The 20,191-nt window shown below is 62.4% G+C and overlaps 1 protein-coding gene across 3 annotated transcripts in view; it reads right to left on the bottom strand.

Moving 5' to 3' along the window:
* The window catches only part of MEF2D (myocyte enhancer factor 2D), a 31,154-nt gene extending 17,911 nt beyond the window's left edge, over positions 1-13,243 (bottom strand). Inside the window, exon 1 of one of the 3 annotated variants that reach the window (XM_039251337.1) lies at positions 12,892-13,243. The gene's annotated coding sequence lies outside the window, so the exon portion shown is untranslated. The remainder of the gene's footprint in view (positions 1-12,891) is intronic. The other 2 variants (XM_039251340.1, XM_039251339.1) reach the window with 2 other exon arrangements.
* Positions 13,244-20,191: the final 6,948 nt, after the last annotated feature.

The raw sequence follows: 20,191 nt of genomic DNA on the forward strand, positions 1-20,191 counted from the left end.
TCCAGGCCCCACCTCTCCCGGCCCTCGGGCTGGCTGGTGCAGAGGCTGGGACTCTAAAGTCTTCTAAGGAGCAGCCCTGAGCACATGGAGATGGAGAGGATGGGGTTGCTTAGGCAACTGTCGCCTGGCAACCAGCTCCCTGGCTGATCTCCTGCACCACCCCCCCACCCCCGCTTCATGCTGGGGGAGCTGGGATGCGAGAGGGATCAGGGCTGAGAAGACAGGGAAGCCACAGAGACCCCCTGAGCGTCCTCCGGCAGAGGGGAGTCAGGAAGGAGGAGACTGGGCCCCAGCCGTCCCCGGTCTCTGCCAAGGTCCCCCAAGCACTTCTACAACCGCCTGTGTCTCCAGGGCCCCGTCTGTGCCCACTGCCGCGCCTGCCTCTGTGCCAACACCCGCCAGAGCCCGAGATGCCCCTGCCTCGGGCCGTCCTTCCTCCTGTCTAACCAGGAGCCCGCCTACAGCGCAGGCTGGGTCTGTAAGAACATCTCTCCCCTTCCACCCTGTCTCTCCCTCCCATGCAGCGCAGTCCTTGAAGGCCCCGGGGCGAGAAGAGGAACTCGGTGCAGACTTTGGGAGGGCGGCCTGGGGCCCGGGGGGAGGAGGGGGGCACAGAGGGCCCTCTGCAGACCCTCATCGAGGTATGGAGGCCCATCCTGTCCTGCTTCCCTCCTACATTAGGAAGAGCCTAATGAACACCTGGGCCTCCTTAATGAGCCCTCTGCCTAATTACCTCACCAACTGCCAGGAGCCAGAGGCTGGGGCATCTGTTCTCCAGATGTGCCCCTTTCCTCCCTGGCCCGGCCTGCCCCCATTCCTCTTCTCCTTTCTGGCCTTCTCCTCGAGGAAGCCCTCCCAGACCTGGCTCCCCCCATTCCTCTTCTCCTTTCTGGCCTTCTCCTCGAGGAAGCCCTCCCAGACCTGGCTCTTGGCTGTTTCTCCGGAAGCCCAGGACTTGAGGGGACCTAGGAAGAAGACATCCGGGAGACAAGGGGTTGGCCGGATGGCTTTTGGGCTCCAGTGGCCCTGGGGCCCGCCTGACCTCAGGCCACAGCTAGGACTCCTCGGGCCGGCAGCATCTGGGTCACCGAAAGCAGCCCCTGGAAGGCTCCGGCTGCTTCTGCTTCTGCTTCTCCCACTCGAGGCAGTGCAGGCAGGACGGAGCTGGGCAGGGTGGGCCTCCTGGGGGTGGGGAGTGAGGACAGAAAGAGCAGAGGGGGAGGATGGCAGCTGGGCTGGGCCCTGGGGAGGCAGGCATGGACCCACCTTCTTTGGGGAAGGGTGGCTGCAGAGAAGCCTTAGCAAATGGAGAACAGAGAGGGACGCAGGGCAGGAGGCTCATCTGACATCACCCTTGACAAAAAGGAGGGGCCCAGGGAGCCAGAGCCGGTGGGGAATCTAGAAGGACCCCACAGACAGCCATTTGTCCCGGCCCAACCCGGGATCCAGACCCAATAGGAAGCCGAGGGTTGTATTTACATGCAAACGAGGTGCAAACAATATGCAAAATGGACCCTAAAGGGGGTCTCAGTCTGGAAGGGGCGAGGGAGAAAAAACAGGCCCCTGCCTCCCCCAATCTAACACCTCTTGGTACCTGAGCAATATTCAAACCATTCTCGGGTTTCAGAATGATGCTATCTCAGTTCCTGTGTGAGGGTGGCCTGGGGCCAGTGGGGAGAGTTAGGGGGAGCGGTCAGGGCAGCTGCGGCAGGGCTGCCGTTCCTGGGGAGCCCAGAAGTGCCTCCCAGCAGCCAGCCTCCAGCCCCTCTCCTGCCTCCTCGAGGCCCCCACACCCTCCAGCCCACATCTGCCTGCCCTCCGTCCCTGTCTGCTCCCAGAGCTGCCATACCGGTGCAGGTCAAAACGGAGCAGAGGCCCAGAGAGGCTGAGCGAGCAGCCTCCCATCACAGAGCACTGGGCTTCGCACGGTGAGGAAGGCAGCTCTCATTAGGCAGGCCCTCCAACCCTTCCTCCCAGGCTGCTCCAGGCTGCAGGCCGGGGACTGGAGGGGAAGGCAGGAGGCGCTGGAGACAGCTGTCATCCCTCCTCCCGCCCCTTCCCCGTGGCTGGGCTGCAGGGCATGAAATAAGCAGCAGGCGCTGGGGGAGGGGGTGACAATCCAATCCACCTGTCACCCCCACAGTCAGGCGGCCTCCAGCAGCCTGCTCACTAACGAGGGAGGAGGCGTGGGTGAGGCAGACACAGAGAGGGGTGGGAGAGGGGTACAGACACACAGATGCGAGGAAGAGAGGCAGAGAGGCCAAGGGGAACGCCAAGTGCAGGGCGGAGGCAGACAGGCCAGGATAGGGCCAGAGAACGGAGGGCCAGGCTGGAGCCCAGCTGGAGCCCAGACTCAGAGACACGGGCAGAGAACGACGCCCCAAAGCGGGGCTGGGCACATAGGCACAAGTGGACAGGCTGCCAGGCCTGCCCTCTAAATACTTGCAGTTCGGCCAAGAGACAGACCAGGGCAGGGCAGGTCCCATTTGGGCAAGGGCGGGGCGAGGCAAGCAGGCCCTAGGGGCCTGGACTGGGCCTAGAGCCCGCTGGGATGGGGCGTCTGGGCTCCTGAGACTGGGCAGGCCCCCACAGCGGGGACCCCCAGGTGCCGTCCCTGTTTCCACCCCAGCCCGGAGCTCACAGCCCTCCTGGCCACACTCTTGGCCCTGCCCTCCCAGCAGGGACACGTCGAGGTGCCCTCTGGAAGGCGTGGGGGTGGGGTGGGGGGCAGGTGAGCCCAGTGACAGCCCCAAACACCAAGAGGGGGGGCGCAGGCAGAGGGTGTGGGGGCTCATGGCCCCTGGGGTACACACGGGTGAGTCTTCCTCTGCAAACTCGGAAGTCGCTGGTGGGGGAGGGGTGCGGGGAGGGCAGTGCCCAGTTCTCACGCCCCCAGCCAGCTCCGTCACTGCTCCCCTGCTCCTCTCTGGTGTCCCTCTTCCGTTCCTCCCCTCCCCCAGCCAGGGCAGCCTCTTCAATTCAAACCGGGGCTCCAGCGTCTGCTTTCAAAGGCACGGGCGGCGATGCCCGTCCGGTCCCCAGCCTCCTCCCCTCAAAGTTCTGTTTGGCAGGCTCGACTCCCAAAACCCGGTTCCCACCATCTTCCTCTCCCTCGGGATCTCCCCTCCCCCAGCCCGGCAGCCTCAGGGTTGGGCAGGGGCTATTTTTAGCCTGGGCACTGAGCTAATTTTAACTCACCGACAGGGACCTGGGGGCGGGCTGGCGGGCTGGGGGGAGGGGAAGGACCAGTCAGGGAAAGCTGGTCCCCAGGGCCCCGCGGTGGTCTCAGGTCCCAGGTGCCCAGGAAGGCAAGTGGAGGCAGGCTCTGCAGCCGGGGCTGAAGGGACAGAAACGGTCTCCAGAGGCGCCCTGGAGTGGCCGCTCCATGGGCGGGCGCCTTCCCTGCGGCTTCCGCTGGACACCTCTCCCGGGCCCCACCCCAGGCTTTCCCGCTGGGCACATCTCCCAGGATGGGGTCATCCTGTTCTCTGCCCAGGAGATGCCTCTCCGGTGAGGGTCTGTCTCCCGAGCCTCCTCCGCCGCTCCTCCACCCCAGCCTGTCCTTCCTGTGGTCTAGCTCCCATCCTTCCTGCAGCAGCTGTCAGCGCCCAGCCCCCCCCACGCAGCCAGCGGCCAGCCCACCCCCCAGGCTCCAGGCTCCAGCACCGCCCACTGCAGCTCTGGCCTTCCCCTGGAGGCCTCTGGGCTGGCTGCAGGAACAGTCCCCCCCCCCTCCATTCCTCACAAGTTCCTGGAGCCTTGCTCAGGAAGAAGTGGGGGTCACAGGACACTGAATCTTAGTAGAAAGCGGTGGGTGTGGCTGGGCCGTCAACAGCCCAGGGAGGCATGGGGCCTCTGGGCACGGAGATTCTGGGTGTCTGGGTTCCAGACCCTGCTCTAACCCTAAATCGCTGTGCGACCTTGGATAAGTCACTACCCCCTCCAGGCTTTACACCACTGGCCGGTACAACGGGTGGGTGGAGGGGACTAGGTACCCGAGTACCCTCCTAGCCAGTACATTCGGGTCCTGGGCTCTGTGGAGAGAGAGGCCCCAAAGGAAGGTCAGGAGTGGCTTATTCCATGGGGAGGTAACACAAGAGATGTCCTGGTTGGGTCCTCTGTCCTCCAGCTTAGAGGGAAGGGCAGTGTGGAGGCCAGAAGAGAGTAGGGATGGGCTGATAAAGGGGAAAGGTGTTTTCTGAACAGTAACCCTCACAATGGATGGCGAACCCTCGCCAGGAGGAGCCCAGGGTTAGCCGGGGCAGGTGCCAGGAGGGGCACACCAGGGCCCTGGTGGCTGAGACTCACCCACCCTAGCCCCCAAACACACCTGGAATACAGTAGGAAGACCCAGTCCTACTGCTGTTTACTCAGTAGTGATTGGCCCAAGTTCGAGGTCATGGTCATTAGTGGGGCCAGATCTGGAACCCAAGCCTGAGCCTTGCTTCACGCTCTACCCGGCAGACAGATCAGGAATGACTCACTACCACTCGTTTGCATGAGGATTTGCATAGTGTCTCTGACCTTATTCCATCAGGGCTCAACTTCCCATTCCAGGAACTGGGCCACCCCCACCCGGCATCCCCAGGTGCTTCGGACGGTGCTCCTGGCACCACAGACCTGCGGTGCCATCCTTCTCCTCCAGAAGGCAACCTGGAGTGGTAAATAATCCTGGTGGTCCCGTCTGCGCTCTCAGGGCAACAGGGTCCTCCGCTGTGTCCAGGTGCCCGTCCAGGCGACGACAAGGGAGCAGGTGGAATGAGGAGCGAGCACTTCAGGCTGTGAAGCGCGCCCGCTGCCCGGGGCTCCCCAGGAGAAAAGCCCTGCCCGCCGCAGAGCACAGGGGGCAGGATGGGGTGGGCTGTCCTCTACTTCCGCCTCTGTTCTTGTTTCTAAAATCACTTCCAACACTCAGAGTGACAGGGGGCGGCCCGGCCCGGCCGCCAAGACAGATGCAAGTCTACAGAGAGGACTTCCCGGGGCTGAAGTCTGGGCCTCAAAGTAGTCTCTGGGTCCAAGTTTGCTCTGTTAGAAGTCACCCAGGGGCGCCCGGGTGGCTCAGTTGGTTAAGTGTCTGACTTTGGCTCGGGTCACGATCTCGCAGTTTGTGGGTTCGAGCCCCACACTGGGCTGACAGCACCGAGCCTGCTTGGGACTCTCTCTCTCTCTCTCTCTCTCTCTCCCTCCCTCTCTGCCCCTTCCCCACTTGTATTCTCTCATTCGCCCAAAATAAATAAATAAGCTCAAAAAAAAAAAGTCACCCAACGAAGCACAGGCAGCGGGTAACACCTGGGAGAGCAGAGGCCCGCATGCCACTCCAACCGAGGGGCAGTGAACGACGACAGGTGCCCGGCCTGCCCTGAGGGGATCGGACCAGCTGGCCTCCGCGGTCCAGTCACGCCCTGCGCCCCGAAACCAGAGAGCCCAGCAGTGGCTTCCTATCCTGGGGGAGTCCTCCTTGCCGTCTAACCTCCTTCCCTCCCGCGGAGGCCCCTCCTTCCACTGCAACCCAAGCCACTTCAGTCACCTAGAGGACAGTGGTGGACAGGGGCCCCGGGCCATCTGAAGCGGTTGGGACGGTTAGTGTGTCACCTTCCACCTCCCCACCCAACTTCCCTCTGGGGTCTCAGGAGACAGAAGTGAAAGTGGCAGCTGGGGCCTTGGGGGCGGGTCAGCTTGGGAGCCGTTGGGGGAGCGTGCGCCACCAGGGTCCTGTCTGGGCGGCCTGCCATTGCACAGCGGGTGGGCTGGTGGTTAGACCAGGGGAGGGACTTCCCGTGGAAATGAGGGCAGGGGGTAACCATGGAGTGGAGGCCCCTGCCCAAAGGAAGGGCAGGCCAGAAAGGAAAGAGAGGAGGCAAGCAGGCGGTAGACAATCTCGGAAGGACACTCTCCTCCAGGGCGGTGCCTGCTCCCTTGTTTCAAGCAGTTAGATCCTTCCTTCCCACCCACAAGGCAAGGGCCTGGTCGCTCTGCTGAAGCAGAAGCAGAAGGAGGGGGTCTGGGCCCTGACCGATAGATCACTGGCGGGGGGGGGGGGCAGGCTGGGCCCTCCCCCACACCAGGCGGCACCCATCCTCATGAAAGGGAAGGTGGGGGGGGTCAGAATGTGAGTCCAGCTACAGCTACTGACCGAAAGAGGCCAATCCAATCAGAAGAGGCAAATCCTCCTAGAGACAGCACGGCCTCAGGGAGCCACGGGGGATTTAAAGGGGCCGCTCGGGGCGGCGGCTGGGTCTCCTCCGACTGGAAGGACAGTCCTCTAAGCCCCTGGCAGGGCGGGCGGGCAGTGAGGCTGCGTGGGCCTGCGAGGCGGCCGGCCAGGCAGCTCTTACAGGATTAGCTCGCTGCTAGCAGGAAAGGTGCCAGGTGAGGCGGGTGGAGGGGGACTCCGCGCAGCTATGCAAACACTTGACCCCACATTCAACTCGCACCCCTCCCCGCCACCCCGCATCCCACCCTTTCGCGAAGATTCTGCGCGGGGACCCCCTGCTCGCCGGCCAGGACCCGCGGCTGGCCACCAGCTTTCCCTGCCGGCGACCCAGTGCCATCCTTCCTCTGGGTGGGGAAGTCCTGTCGTCCACTCTCAATCCTGCCACGCTTTACAACTGGGACCCACCCCAGGAGCAAGGAGGGGGCAGAGGGGTTCCCACCCTCCCCCTTCACCCCATGGGCTGACAGGTGGGAGAAACAAGAGGGAACAGCTGGGCCAGGACACCTGTCTCCACCCAGTCAGTCGGGCCCCGCGGGCCGGCCGTGGGGGGCGCACCGGGGAGTCAGCAGAGAGGGGACGACTTTGGGAGCTGGAGGAAAGGGACCCAAAGGTCAAGAAGAGATGTGACTGGGGAGGCCAAAGTCGCCCCGTCCCCGCCCCATTCCAGATCAGCCCTTCCTCCTGGTCCACCCCAATGGCGACCCTTCACCAAACACAGAGCCCACGCACGCTTCAAGGGGAAAACTCGAGGTCAGAGGTCATCTGCTCCATCCTCTTTGCCTCCAAGTTACTTGACTGCCTAGAGCCTGGAGCAGGAAGGCTCCAGAAACAAGACAGACCCCTCCTCTCCCCACCCACCGCCACTGAATGCTTTCTCTCGAGGTTGGGGATGAGCTCTCCTACTCCGTATTCTCCCAAACCTGAACCCCAAGTATCTGCTGGGGGGGCTTGGGGGGGCAGTCATGAGGACCGAAGGGGCATGTGGCCAGAGGGATCTGCTCAGAGTGACAGGGAGGCGGAGGTGGAGGGGACGGCTCTGAGGCAGGGAGACAGCTGGCTGGGGAGGCGGGGCCCGGCTCAGTGTCCCCAGCCCATCCCGGAGTGAGACTGAGCCCTGGGCCCTGGGGCCCCCACAGGGCCCCTCAGTGCCTCCCAGGCCCCTGCCAGGACACCGCCTGCCCCCACCCCGCCTTCAGGACAGCACCCCAGCCAGGCTGCAGCCGGGGTCTAGAAGAAAGGAGGCGTGCGGTCTAAGGCCCACTTTCTGGACCGCCACACGTCTCCCCATGGAAGTCAACTGAGAGCCGGGCAGGGACAGGCCCCCTGTAAGCGGGTCAGCAGCGGAGCGCAGAGGCGGGCTCACTGCACCTCCTCCCCTGGGGGTGCCAGCAACTCCTTCCGGGGCACAGGCCCCACCAGCCAGGCCTCCGGCCTTCAGACAAGCCAGAGCTCTGGCGCAGCTCAAGGGGGCACCAGCAGGGGTCACGGGGGCCCCCCCTCACACCCCTTCTCTGTGGGCCCTCCTCCCACGGTACTCAATCGGGGGGCAGCACCTTCTCGGGGAGCCAAAGCGACGTCTCCCTCAGCGGGCCCCCAAACCACATCGCTGACCCCTGCCAGGGAATCCTGCCACTCATCCTCCCGGCCTCCCCGGGCCTCCGGCCTCAGGGACACACGGGCCCTTCCCTTAACCGCAGACAAGGCCTCGCCACCTCCTGACCAGGAAGAGGGGTCCGCGAGGTCCTCCTGCTCCAGCTGGATCAAGTGACGTGAAGACAAGGGGGCGGAGCAGACGACCCCTGAACAAGTCACTTAAATCTCTGGGTCAGCTCCCCGAGCAGAGAAACGACAAGTCTTCGTGCCACCACACCTGGCACGGAGCTTGGCACACGGGGACACGACAGAGGGAAGTTCCCTTCTTCCGGCCCCCAGGGGCTCCAAGCTCTGAGCTGCAGGTCTCCCGGGCGTACTGGCAAACAGGGCAAAGGGTCCCACCAAGGGTGAAGTTCCCCTGACCAGAGGGCGAGAATGTCCCCCTTTCTACAAGCGTCCCTGGTCTGCCCAACTCCTAGGGAGGGTCCAGAGTGCCCGGCCAGGGGCACCAAGCCAAGGTCAGTGACCAGGCCTAGAGCCCGGAGCCTCCCGGGAGAGTGCGTTTAAATGAGTAAATATGGTCCCGCCTGGGTGTGGCCAGCAACAGGCCAAGCTCTGGACAAGTCCCTCCCCTCGCAGCCTGCAGCAGGAGGGAGGGAGCCCGGCGGCGGGCACTCCCCAGCCCTGCAGAGGCCGTCTGGGTCCCACGCAGGGTCTGCAGCCGGCCAGGACCAGCCAGAAGTACAGCTGGGTTCCCAGGAATGGGGGGCTTGTGGCCACAGCCTCAGGAAAAGGAAAAACCAGATAAAGGGGCTTGGGGGCCAGCCAGGCCAGGAGATCTACCCCCACAATGCCCGAGGACTCGGACGGCACCCTACGCCTCTGGGTGGGTGGGGAGGGTGACATGCACTAGAGGTGCCCAGCAGGACACCAGGTGCTCTGATCACAAGGCTGGGGACACTCCTGGACCCCTGAAAGCTGACTTACCCAGGGCACAGGTCAGCATAAGAGGCAGAGGCGGTGTGAGCCAGGGCCTCGGGGAGGGGCACGTGGGGGTGCAGCAGGGGCAGTGACCCAGGTGGGCCGGGGGGCTGTCCAGCGGTGGTCTACCCTCCGTGCGGCCTGCTCCGCTCAGTTCTCAACCCTCGCCCCCCACCTGCCCCAAGCCTCCGATCCTTTAATCATCTTTCCATTCACTGCCCTCCTCCGCACCCCCCGCAGGCCAGCAGCTGCTCCGTGGGTGTCCACACACTCGTGTGCGCGCGTGTGTACTTGCACACCTTCACACACGCGCCACTGAACGCTGGGGGCGTGCCAGGTATGTCTGGGCACTACAGTCTGCATGAGACCCTCCTCCCACACCCCCACACAGCACCCCTGCAGGAGACCCTGCTCCCAGCCCCCCACACAGCACCCCTGCATGGGACCCTCCTCCCAGCCCCCCACGCAGCACCCCTGCATGGGACCCTGCTCCCAGCTCCCCATGCAGCGCCCCTGTGGGGGGGGGTGGAAAGGGGCCCAAAGGCTCCAGGACAAACTCTCTCCGGCTTCAGGCAAGGAAGAAGAGAAAATAAATAATATCCCATCCTCACAAGGCCGACGTGCAAGGCCTTTCAGCAGAGCTGCCTAGAATCGCCAGAGAAGAAAGCGCTTAGAGATCGCCATCCTTCCTAGGCCGAGCCAGAGCCACCTCTGTCCCCCGATCCAGCTCCACCCGTGGGTCCCTCCCGCAGCCTGCCGGGGTGGACAGGCTGGGCAGCATCCGTCACAACACGGCCAGGTGTCCTGCGTCCCGCACAGGGCGGCTAGGGCCTCACACCTCCCCCTCCCACTATGAGTAAGTCACCAAACTGGGACAGAAGGACGGTCGGTTGGCCGGACTCCGGCCCCATGACTGGCTCATAAAAGCCACCGGCAATTACAGTGATGCCGAGGCTCTCGCGCCACCGCCACCTCCTCCCTGTAAAAAGGGAGATAATTGCTCAGACCAGGTGGCCTGGAGAGCCTGGAGAGTCCCGGCCACGGTCCCCAGGGGTGGGGAGGACCCACCACCAATGTGCCACGAGACCCAGGGGCTGACCCTTGACGGCGGGCTCCAGGCCCACAGCCGATGCTCGCAGCCACACCGGCACCTGAACGGATGCCAGCTACAACCCGGGCCCCAGAGGTCGGGCCTCTACTACCCACCCGCCCATCAACTCCTCTTCTCCAGGGAGGCCACGGCCTCCTGGACTGGAAGGGCAGAGAAACAGGGGCCCTGGCTCCAGATGCAAGTAGGGACACGCTGCAGCCACCGTTTGTCCCCGACTCCTCTTGAGCCCTTGCAGGCAGAGGAGTGGGTGGCAGAGTGTCGGACACGGGGCCCACCCACACCAGGCTGGCGTGAGCCCCAGGATCCTGGACCAGTGCCGGCCAGGGAGCGCAGGCCCAGGTGGCCGGCGGGAGAAGGGCAGCAAGCCGAGCTGCGGGCCGGGCCTCTCCGGGGGCACGAGGGCCAGGGATGCTCACAACAGAGAGACCTTCCCAGGGCAGGGGGTGAGGAGGAAGAGTGGGAGGGGTTAGGTCACAATCAATGAGGGTCTGACCTCAGGCTTCCTCTCCCCGGTACCCCTAAGCGGCTAGCGGGCCTCGGCCAGCCTCCTTGCGGCTGCTACCCTACACCCCACCTGGGGAGCCTACCCTCCACCTTCTCCCCCATCACACACCTCCCAGGAAAGACCAGGGAAGATTTAAAAAAAAAAAAAAAAAAAAAAACCTGCTGGAGAAAGATTATATAACACCAGCCAGAAGGACTACAGTACCTCCCCGTCTGCGAGAAGAGCCAGGAGCCAGGACAGAGCTGGGAAGTCCAGGCCCCTCCAGCACGGGGAGCAGAAGGAACAGAGTGGGGTGAAGACGGGCAGTATCAGCCACCCTCCTAAACCCCCCACCGCTCTGCCCCAGCCAATGGCTATGTGAGGCAGAAGCTCTAACCTAACCTCTCCTGCCCATCCCCCAACACAAAGCGTGTGAGGCTCTCTGGCTGGGTCCCGCTTCTCCCCGTGGACCGGGGGTTCCGTGAGCAAGAATTCTGTTTTCCTTCTCATCTTCTCATGGTCTCTCCCTACTACGAACTCATGCCCGAAACAGAGCAGTGAGACAGAAGGTCTGACACAGATTTGCTGTGTGATCTCAGGTAAAAGGCTCAACCTCTCTGGTCTCTAAAGGAGTGTGAGCGCAAACTCTTCCTTTTCCCAGGGAAACCAGAGACCCCTCCCTTACGAATGTACACACACACACACACACACACACAAGCACATACGGAGTACGTGGGGGGTGGGGAGATACAACAAAGAGAATATGACCAGTGACATCTAAGGGTCCAAACACCTGTGCTGGGACACACTGGGAAAGAGCCACATCAGCTCTAGCGTCCCCCCGTCACCCCATATAAACGGGTCCTCAGCCACCCTCACGCTGATCCCACCCCGCCCCCATCTCCTGCCCCACACACTGGGAAACCACAGGAAGGAAATTCATTCCCAGGCAGGCCGTGGGAGCTGGGACAGTCAGGCTAAGTCCTGGGGCGGGTGTGACCCAGTGGCCACAGGCGGGCGGGACAGCTGTGAACACTGACATGTGCCTTTTCAATGTTCTCCTTGGCCACCAGGACCTCCGTGTCGGGGGGCTGAGGAGAAGCGGGAGGCGGGCTCCCTAACTTCACTACACCCAGTCTCCAGCTGGCCTGGGCTCCCCTCCTACCTCGAGGCCAGAGCAGCCCAAGGTCACCGCCCCAGATGGCAAACTTCCCATAGTCCAGGCTGGCCCCCAAAATGCCTAGGAGACCCACAGAGGGGCTGGGGGAGGGGGGAAGGATCACCCCCCCCAAACCAAAGAAACCAGGCCAACTAGAAGCCCTCACAAAGGGGACCGGGCACTGGGAAGGGGGACACAGGACCCACCCACTGCACCCTCCCCCAACCCACCAACAATGCACGTTTAGGAGGAGGTACAGGGAGCCTCCCAGTCGGAAGGACAAACCTGGGGTAACCTAGTCCGTGGTGCTGAGTGTGCCCACACCCAGGCCCCTCCCCGCACGGGGGGACAGACCTCCGGAGGCTGCTGAAAGGTCCCCTGGATTCTCTAAGGAGAAGGAGCCTTTTCCCATCCCCCTAAGACCCCAACCTGATGGGGGAGGCTGGCATGGGGGCGAGACACAAGATGCATCCTCCTCTCCTGTGGCCCTTCCTCCCGGAAAGCCCCCCAAACTCAGCGTCGACCCCCACTCCCAGACCAGTCCAGCCTGCCATTGGTGGAGAGGACTGGAGAACTCGTGCCCAGATGTTGAACAGCTGCAAACTTCTGGCCAGGGTTTCTCCGACTGGGGCTGCTGACGAACCAGATCAGGGGTCTCGGAACGGGGGTAGGAGGTCCCCAGGAAGGGTCGCGCGTGCCCACGCCCGAGGCGGCCCTGCGTCCCAACTCCACAGGCACCCGGCAAACCCGGGCCCGGACACACACACACTCACACACCCCAACCCACCACCCCGGTGTCATCTGAACGACGTCCCCCCTCCCTCCCCCGCTTCCCAAACAGCTGCGGCTCCCCCCGCCCCCACCCTCCCGCCGCCCTCCCAGGCCCCCTTCTGCACCATTTCGGGCCAAGGAGGAGTGAACAGGCGGCGCGAGGAGGGAGAGGGAGGGAGGGCCGCCTGTTAAAATGTCAGTCGCTCCCGGCTGTCACCGGAGACCCCCCTCTGAGGATGGCGCCCCTTCCCAGACCACTCGGAGGCCGTCGTAAACCCCGGACACCCGCAGCCGGGCGCGCCCCGAAGCGCGGGTCTCACCCCGACCCCGACGCGCAGGGGAATTAGAACCCCCTGCACTTGTCCCCGGCCGCGTCCCCCACACAAACAAGCAGCCCCCCACGTAGTCTCCCACCGACGCCGCCCGGAAACAGCCCGCTCCGCGAGTTCCTCCCACCCGGGGGCCACCCCATCCCACCCCTCAGGGGGACGGTCCCGACCACCCTCCACCCCAAACCCAGGACGGGGTGGGGGAGGGGGCCTCTTAAAGCGGCAGGCGCATTATTTTCCCCTACTCACCGGCCCCGCTGGGCGAAGGGGGTGTCACGGCTGGGAGGGGTGGCCCTCGCCTCGGGTCCGGGGGATCTTCAACACCGGGCAGCCGCAGCTCCGGGCGGGGGGAATAACAAATGAGGCCGGCGTCCGCGCGGGCCCTGGGCGGCGCCGGGGGGCCTGGGCCCCCGCCGTGGGCGCGGGGGCGGACAGGCGCGCGGCGGGCAGTGGGGACCGGGACCGAGCGCCCGAGCCGCCTCGGCGTTGTTGATATTTTGCTTCCTTCCTCCTTTCGGGCTCCAAAGGTAACTCCTCCAGCCCCCGGGAGTCGAGGCCGACGTAGGCACAGCTCAGCCTAGCTTGAGGGGTGGGGCCCGGGGGCTGACGGACGGACAGGGGGACCAATGGGAAGAGCCCGAGGCGGCGGGGCGGGGCCGGAGGGGCGGGCCTGGCCGCGGCCCCGCCTCGCGCCTCCCGCGGCCGGGCGGGCGGGCCGGGCGCCCCACCCACCGCCCTCCAGGCTAGGCTGCGGCGCCGGGAGCGGCGGATCCCTCCGCCGGCCGCGAGGGGAGGGGAGGGGAGGGGAGGGGAGGCGAGGCGAGGCGAGGCGAAGGGAGGGGTGGGGAGGGGGCCGGGCTGGCGGCGCGGGGAGGCGAGGCCAGTCGCCCGCGGAGGGACGGCCGGCGCGGGGCGCCCCTCGGTGCTGCTGCCCCCGTGCGCTTGCCGCGGTCCTCCCCTCAGGCTCGGCGGCCGCCGCGCACGAGCGGCGCCCCTCGGCCCCCAAGCCCCGGAGGGTTGGAGGTGGCGGTCTAACTAGACAAATTCGGGGTGGACGCCAAATGGCGACAAGATTCCGGCCCCCCCGCCCCCCCTTAGCGTGCGCCGAAGCAGCGCGCAGAGGAGCACGTTCTCTGCCGGGGGTTACCTGGGGAGCCCGCCCGCCCCTCTACCTGTGACGCGCGCCTCCCTCCCCGGGCCCGGTTCGGCAGACGCCCAGCAATTTAAAGCGACAGCTCATAGCTCTCGGGTGACCTAATCCCCAGTGCCTGCGGCCCCAGAGCACTTACAGCCGAGGGGGGCAATTTAAAGGGGCGGGACCTTAATTTCCCCCAGCACAGGAAACGCCCGAAAGCATCTTATTAAAGAAACAGTAGTAGCTCTTAAAAGATTTTTTTTTCGTAATAAAAAAATCGCTAGTTGCCCCAGGGCGTGGCGAATCTTCACGTGCCCTACGACAGGAGTGTGGGTGCCATGCCTGCCTACCCCACGGACCGGCCGACTTCCTCCAGCAGCCCTGTTCCCTCCACATCCCGCTGCTTTCTACCTGGAGCTTTAGGAAATGATGGAATCCGGCTTCGATCTCTAAGAACCTTGCAGAACAGAAGGGCACTCAGTTCTTCACACACCCTGATTTCTATCTGACTGGGTCTGACTTACTGAACAAAGACTAGATTCTGGGTGAAGTGCTGGGTTAAGTTCTAGGTGAGGAGACTGCTACGTACGCGAGAGGCCGCAAGTCACGGTGATTAAAAGCATCAACATTGGCGCAGTGGAGCTGCGTTGGTTCAAGCCCTCACTTCACCCTACGTTACCCTCCACCATGGACGTTACCTGTGAACACGGGTACAGCAGTTGACCTCCCTGAGCCTCATGGTCCTCAAGGATAAAATGGAGATGGTAATTATAGCACCTGACTCCCACATTTGGTGTGAAGATTAGTTTATGCAAGTAGATTGTCTAGAACAGTGCCTCATGCTACATTATAATAACCTACAGGCTGGACCGCCATGACCCCTTTAGGCCCATTACCTCATACGAGCCTCCAAGGAGGCACGATCAGTGGAAGGAACTGCCTTGCCAATAGGTTGGAGACTTATCGTGTATGTCCTAAAGCAGGAAGCCAGCAGGCTCCGGTTTCCTTGGCCTCAGTTTCCAACCCTTCCACCTGGCCCGTCCTTCAGGAAACCTGATTTAAACAGTGTCTGGCTTTGTCCCCAAATGTAGCTTCTCAGTTCCCCATCAGATCAGGAGATGGGGCCCCAGGACCAGAAGATGTCAGTCTTCCCTGCGAGGCAGGGCTAGTAGCTTGCCCCAAAGACCTCAGGGGAGGCTAGGGGAGGCCAGCTGTCCTGTCCTGAAGGACCGCGAGAAGAACAGAGCCTTGTGCCAGGGCTGGGGCTGTGGCAGTAGCAAGATGGGAAAGTGCCTCCCCCCTGAAGTGGGGAACCTCCCCTCGCTTGTGGCCTCTATTTTTAGTGCTTCCCCAGGCTCTCGCTGGAGAAACCGTTTAGTCATCAGGGTGTTTATTTTCCGGCTGTTTCCGACGTCGGGAAAGCAGAATGTTGAGACTGGAGAGATCAGGGCTGCTGGAAAAGACTTCTTAGGAACAGGCCTGGGAACTCAGCCTTCAGACCTCTGGGTCCCAAGATCATAGGTAAAAACCAAAGTGGGCACAGGGCAGCCAGGCCCCCTAGGAGACCAAGAGACATGGGTCCTCAGCCTGTCTCCAGTTTCGAGACTCTCCAAGCCGGAGAGACCCCCATGGCCCCAGCTCTACTTGAAGGATCTTCTCCAAGAACATAAGCAGCCCCCAGAACAAATTCTCCCTTACCGCCGATTCCCCGAGCCCCCCTCCCCAACCTCTGATAGACCTGCGGGGTGAGCCTCCCGCCAACCACCGCTCCAGCCAATCTCAAGCTGGAGGCAGGCTTGCCAGGGCTGTGATTGGCTGGCTAGTCCTCCCTGCCTTGGAATGTTGGGTCCTTAACAAAGGAATGAGGAAGGAAGGTGAGTCACCTGGGAGGGTGTTAAAGGGCCAGGAGCTGGAGAGAGAGGAGAGGAGGGAAGAGCTCAGTGAGAGAGACCCAAGTGTCCCCAATCCTGTGATGCTGAATGATAATGCACTATAGAACCGAGTAGGAGAGAGCCGCGGAGACTGACATTACAAGCGGAATAGAATTTACATATATTTATTGAGAGAACTTCATGGAAAAGGAACAAATATAAGGTCTTCGTTTCCATGAAAGACTAAGAAAGGATCTAGGAAGTAATGCTCCTAGGAGTTAGGTTCTATTAAAGACTTCCTGAAACTGACTCACTACATCTTGGTCTTCTGGCCCCTCAACTCCCCATCCCAGAATCCTTTAGGGGGAAAGGTACCCCAGCAGCCTCCGGTGCCTGGGTTTTCATTGTTCCTTCTCCCCCTCGGGCTCCCAACCCCTTTTGTAGAGAAAAGTCATCTTAGAGCCCAAAGTTGCTATAAAACCCCCGAGGAGGCAGACAAGCACCCACCAAAGGCCTAAAAGGTGTGTAACTCCTCTGTACGGAGTCCCCCTCGTCCTTCCTATAACGAAGGGACACCTTTTATTCACACCTCCCCCAGCACCCTGCTCCATCTGAACTTGGAAAGGTCTTCCTCACCCCCAAGGGCTGCTTCTCTCCCTGCCTGCTGTTCCGGAGCCCTAGGAAGCCACTGCCACTGTTCCAGCCTGCGTCCGGCCGCTTGGTGGACCCCACTTACCGTCCTCACTGCCACTCGGAGGATCCCCACTCCCACCCCCATCCATCCCTTCCCTCCTACTGGGCCGATCCTTCTTCCTCCCCATTTGTCAGTCTCTCCCCACACCTTCCACCTTGTTTACAGGGCAAGGGCCCCAAGCAGGGGTCCAGGCCCTTGTTCACCTCCTTGCCTGGGGCCGTGTAGCCTCCTGCAGTCTGCTCAAAGAGTGCTCTCTACGCCACGTGGCCACCTCACCAGCACATGCCAGGCTGCACTGACATTTTTGGTTTCCAATTTACTCTTCTCCACCAGGTCCTGAGCTCCCTGGGGCAGCAGTTAAGTAAGCTCTGGTGTTGCAGGGCCTTGCAGGGCCCGGAGAAGAATGTGTTCAGCCAATGTCTGTTACATGAATCTGTGCACATTTGTGTATGTAGCTGTGTACCTCAGTTAAGATTACAAAACCTTTATTGAATATCTCCTCTATTTGTCCATTGATTACTCTGTCCTGGCCCGGGGATGGGGCTCTGATCTGGGGCCCAGACAAGTCCAGCTCTAGGCCAGAAGCGGGGGGGGGGGGGGGGGGGGGGGGGGGGGTGTAGGGAGTTAAGCAGAGAGCTGTTCTAGGCTGTGCTGGCAGAGCTGTGCCCCAAGCGCAGTGCCAGGGTGCCGTGTCTGGGGCCAGGCCCGGGGCAAAGGGCAGAGGCCCCACCCTGGATCTGAAGGGGGCAGGAAAGGGGTGCCAAAGCCGGGTCCTCGGTCCGTGCCCGCACCCCCCCCACCAGAGTTCCCTGCCCCAGGCAGGGCAGGATGTGGTGGCAGCTGCAAGAGGGTGGGCAGGATGTGGGGGTGGGGGCAGCTGAAACGAGCCTGACACTCGCCTCCCCAGCTCCTCCCTCCTTCCCTCTCTCCCCCCCCATCCGCCCCCTCCAGGTCACGTGCTTCCAGCCCGGGCACCGACGGACTATTTCTCCCTTTCTGCGGAAGGACATAATTGACACCGCGAACTCAAGTCACCTTCGACTTCAGCGGTACCACGCCTTTTTCTTGCCTCGTAGCCCAGGACAGAAAGTTTGCCAGATACACATTTCTTTAAAGCCCTGATCACTAATTCCGGAGTGGCCCCTTTAAATGCAAATGAACCGCCTTCTCGCTCTCGCCCCCCACCCCCATCCCAACTTCGCTCCTCGTGCCCAGACTCCGCCAGCTGCCATTGACGTCACGCGTGCGTCAGCGTCGCCAGCCCAACCAGACGGCACGTGGGGGGAAGAAGGTGGCCTTAAAGGGCCAGCCGCCTTCGGCCGGCGGGGTCGCTGCTGCGAGTTTGGCCTTGGGAAGGGAGTGGTATGAGAGGCGGGGAATCTGTCGGAGCAGGGCACGCAGGATAGACGTTAGGGAGGACAGGTAGGAGTTCTGCTCCTTCCACAGTAGGAGGGCCAGGCGTTTCCTCTGGATTCCGCAGAAGGATGGGTTCTGCGCCTGGGAGAGACACGCCGGAGCAGAGCTGCTCTGAGGGTACAGGAGGCGGGCACTTAAGACTCGCCCAGTTACAGTGTCAGCCCTTCCTTCCTCCCTGCACCCAGGCCCGCCACGCAGGGACCTCGTTCTCCTCGGCATCCCCCCCGCGGTGCAGCGCCAGCCCCGAGAGCAAAGCTCCTGCTAGGCAGGTATTCGGTATTTGTAGGACCAATGCGATGCAGGGCAAAGCCGCCTCCTCCAGGAGGCTCTCCCTGACTGTCGCCCTCGCGGGCTAGCGCGTCCCCGCAGCAAAGGACGGGACCGCCCACAGCATTGAATGAACCTGAGTGAACCTGCCTCTTCCTTCCTTGCATTAGTGACCACAAGGCAGTGCTGAGGCGCTCAGACCCTGGGGTGATGTAGACCTGGGTTCGAATCCCATTTATACCGTGTACTAGTGGAGGGACTTTGGAACAAGCGTGTTCATCTTACTTCTGTCAAGTGTCAAATGGGGCTAATGCCGCTTGGGCCACAGACTTGTTAGGAGGATTGAAGGAAGCCGCGGCTCTTGCATGGTACTTGTTTCATTGTAAGCGCTCAGTGATGGTGGGGAGTGGGCTTTAGGATGCCTCCCTCCCCCCGCTCCCCCCTACCCCCCCTGCCCGGGCTAAACTGTGTGCTTGTTGAGAGCGAGGACCTTGTTGTACTAACTTATTCCCAGAACCGACGACACCGTGCAAGGCTTATTAGTCAGTGATTTTAAAAATGTTTGTTGAATGAACAAACATGAGTGAATGAACGATTTCAGTATTTCCTGAAATCTGACCTCCAAACCCACCCCTGAAGTTGTTACTCAAAGGGAGAAAACATTACCAATGCCCCCTCTGTGCCCCAGCTTTTAAGCTCTGTGGCAGAGGTTGGGGTGAGGCCCTAATCACTGTGGTCGAACCAAAAGTATTATGCAAACAGGCCAGAAATGATGGGTCTGCAGTGGAGAGCTGAGGGCCCCCCCCCAGCTCTGCTGCTTACACCCCTGACCCAGGACCCCCAGCTGGGCTCCTGCCAGGGAGCAGAGGATCCCAAAGGGGAGCTGGGCCAGACCCCTTCGGAGTCTCTAGCCCAGACAAGAGTCAGTCTTTGGCCCTTCCTTCTGCGGAGCCCCGTCCGCCCTGCGCCCAGCTCTGCCTCCCATCACCCGCCCCAACCTTCATTCCTTCTACAGCTTCCCCGCGTTACGGTGGGGGGTGAGGGGGGTACAAGGCCTCCTACCACCTGATTCCAGCTCCCTGGCAAGGGGAGCGAGAGCCACCTCATCCCGGTTCAGCCTGTCCTGCAGCTGCTCATCGATCTGATTTTCGATATCTGTCACCATCTCCGAAGTACAAGGGCCAAGGGCGGGCAGACTACAGAAGGAACTTCCTGCCAGGGGAGGAGCTCTGAGCGCCCTCTCCTTCCTTGAAGACCAGGAAGAAGTGGTGTGACCCTCCTCTGGGGGAGAGCAGCCCCGTCAGCTCAGGAGTCCCGAGGGGGCACAGGCCGGTCCCCACAGGACGCTCCCGCTGCCTGGGTGCCGGCTCCGCCCCCTGCCGGGGTAGGGCGCTGTCCAGGAGCATTCTGTGTTCCAGAAAACCCCAAAATAACCCAACTTTGCTGTCCAGCTGCTATTTCTGTCCATCTTGTTTAATTATTCAAACCCAAGTTGGGGAGTGAACTATAAAAAGCTCTCCTACTTGGGGACCCAGGAGAGCCGGGAGGCTCGCCAGGTTGCAATAGCAGCAGGCCACATGGTGTGGGTGAGGTCACTCGGTCCGGCCTCCTGCCCGAAAGTTCCATCTGCCATTTGCCCGCTTCCTCTGCTAGAAGGCACAGTCCAGGCCTCCCTCCCTGCGACGCGGTCTCCCTCTCACCTGGGCCTCTGTAGCAGCACCCCTCCTGCCTGCGAGCTGGGCTCCACCCCGCCCCCCTGTAGTCTGGAAGTGGGCACTGCCGGCTTCCTAGCCCCGGTTCTTAGCCCTCAGATCCTATTATCGGACCCAAGCATCGAGGACCGAGGGGGTGGGGTGGCAGGAAGTGCAGGTAAAGAGGTCAAGTCAGGTGGATGGGACAGGGCGACTGGGGATGCTTTTCTGGGTGGGGCGGGTTACCGACTGTCACAGGTGCTGTGAACCTCGTCAGGGCCTTCTCTTGGGGACTCTGATATTGTAGCTGAAGGGACAGCGGGAAGGCAGCAGGGATCTTTCTCTGGGACTAATCCTCTTCTGGCCGGCCAGAAGGTCAATGTCAGTTTCCATTGAAACTGAAGCCCACAGCCAGCAGGGTGGGAGGTGTGGGACCTGTTCTGTGATCCCCGCCCCCCCCCCCCCCCCCCCCCCC

Source organism: Hyaena hyaena, unplaced genomic scaffold (assembly GCF_003009895.1).
Source record: "Hyaena hyaena isolate Hyena2069 unplaced genomic scaffold, ASM300989v1 scaffold_385, whole genome shotgun sequence".
NCBI classification, from domain to species: Eukaryota; Metazoa; Chordata; class Mammalia; order Carnivora; family Hyaenidae; genus Hyaena; species Hyaena hyaena.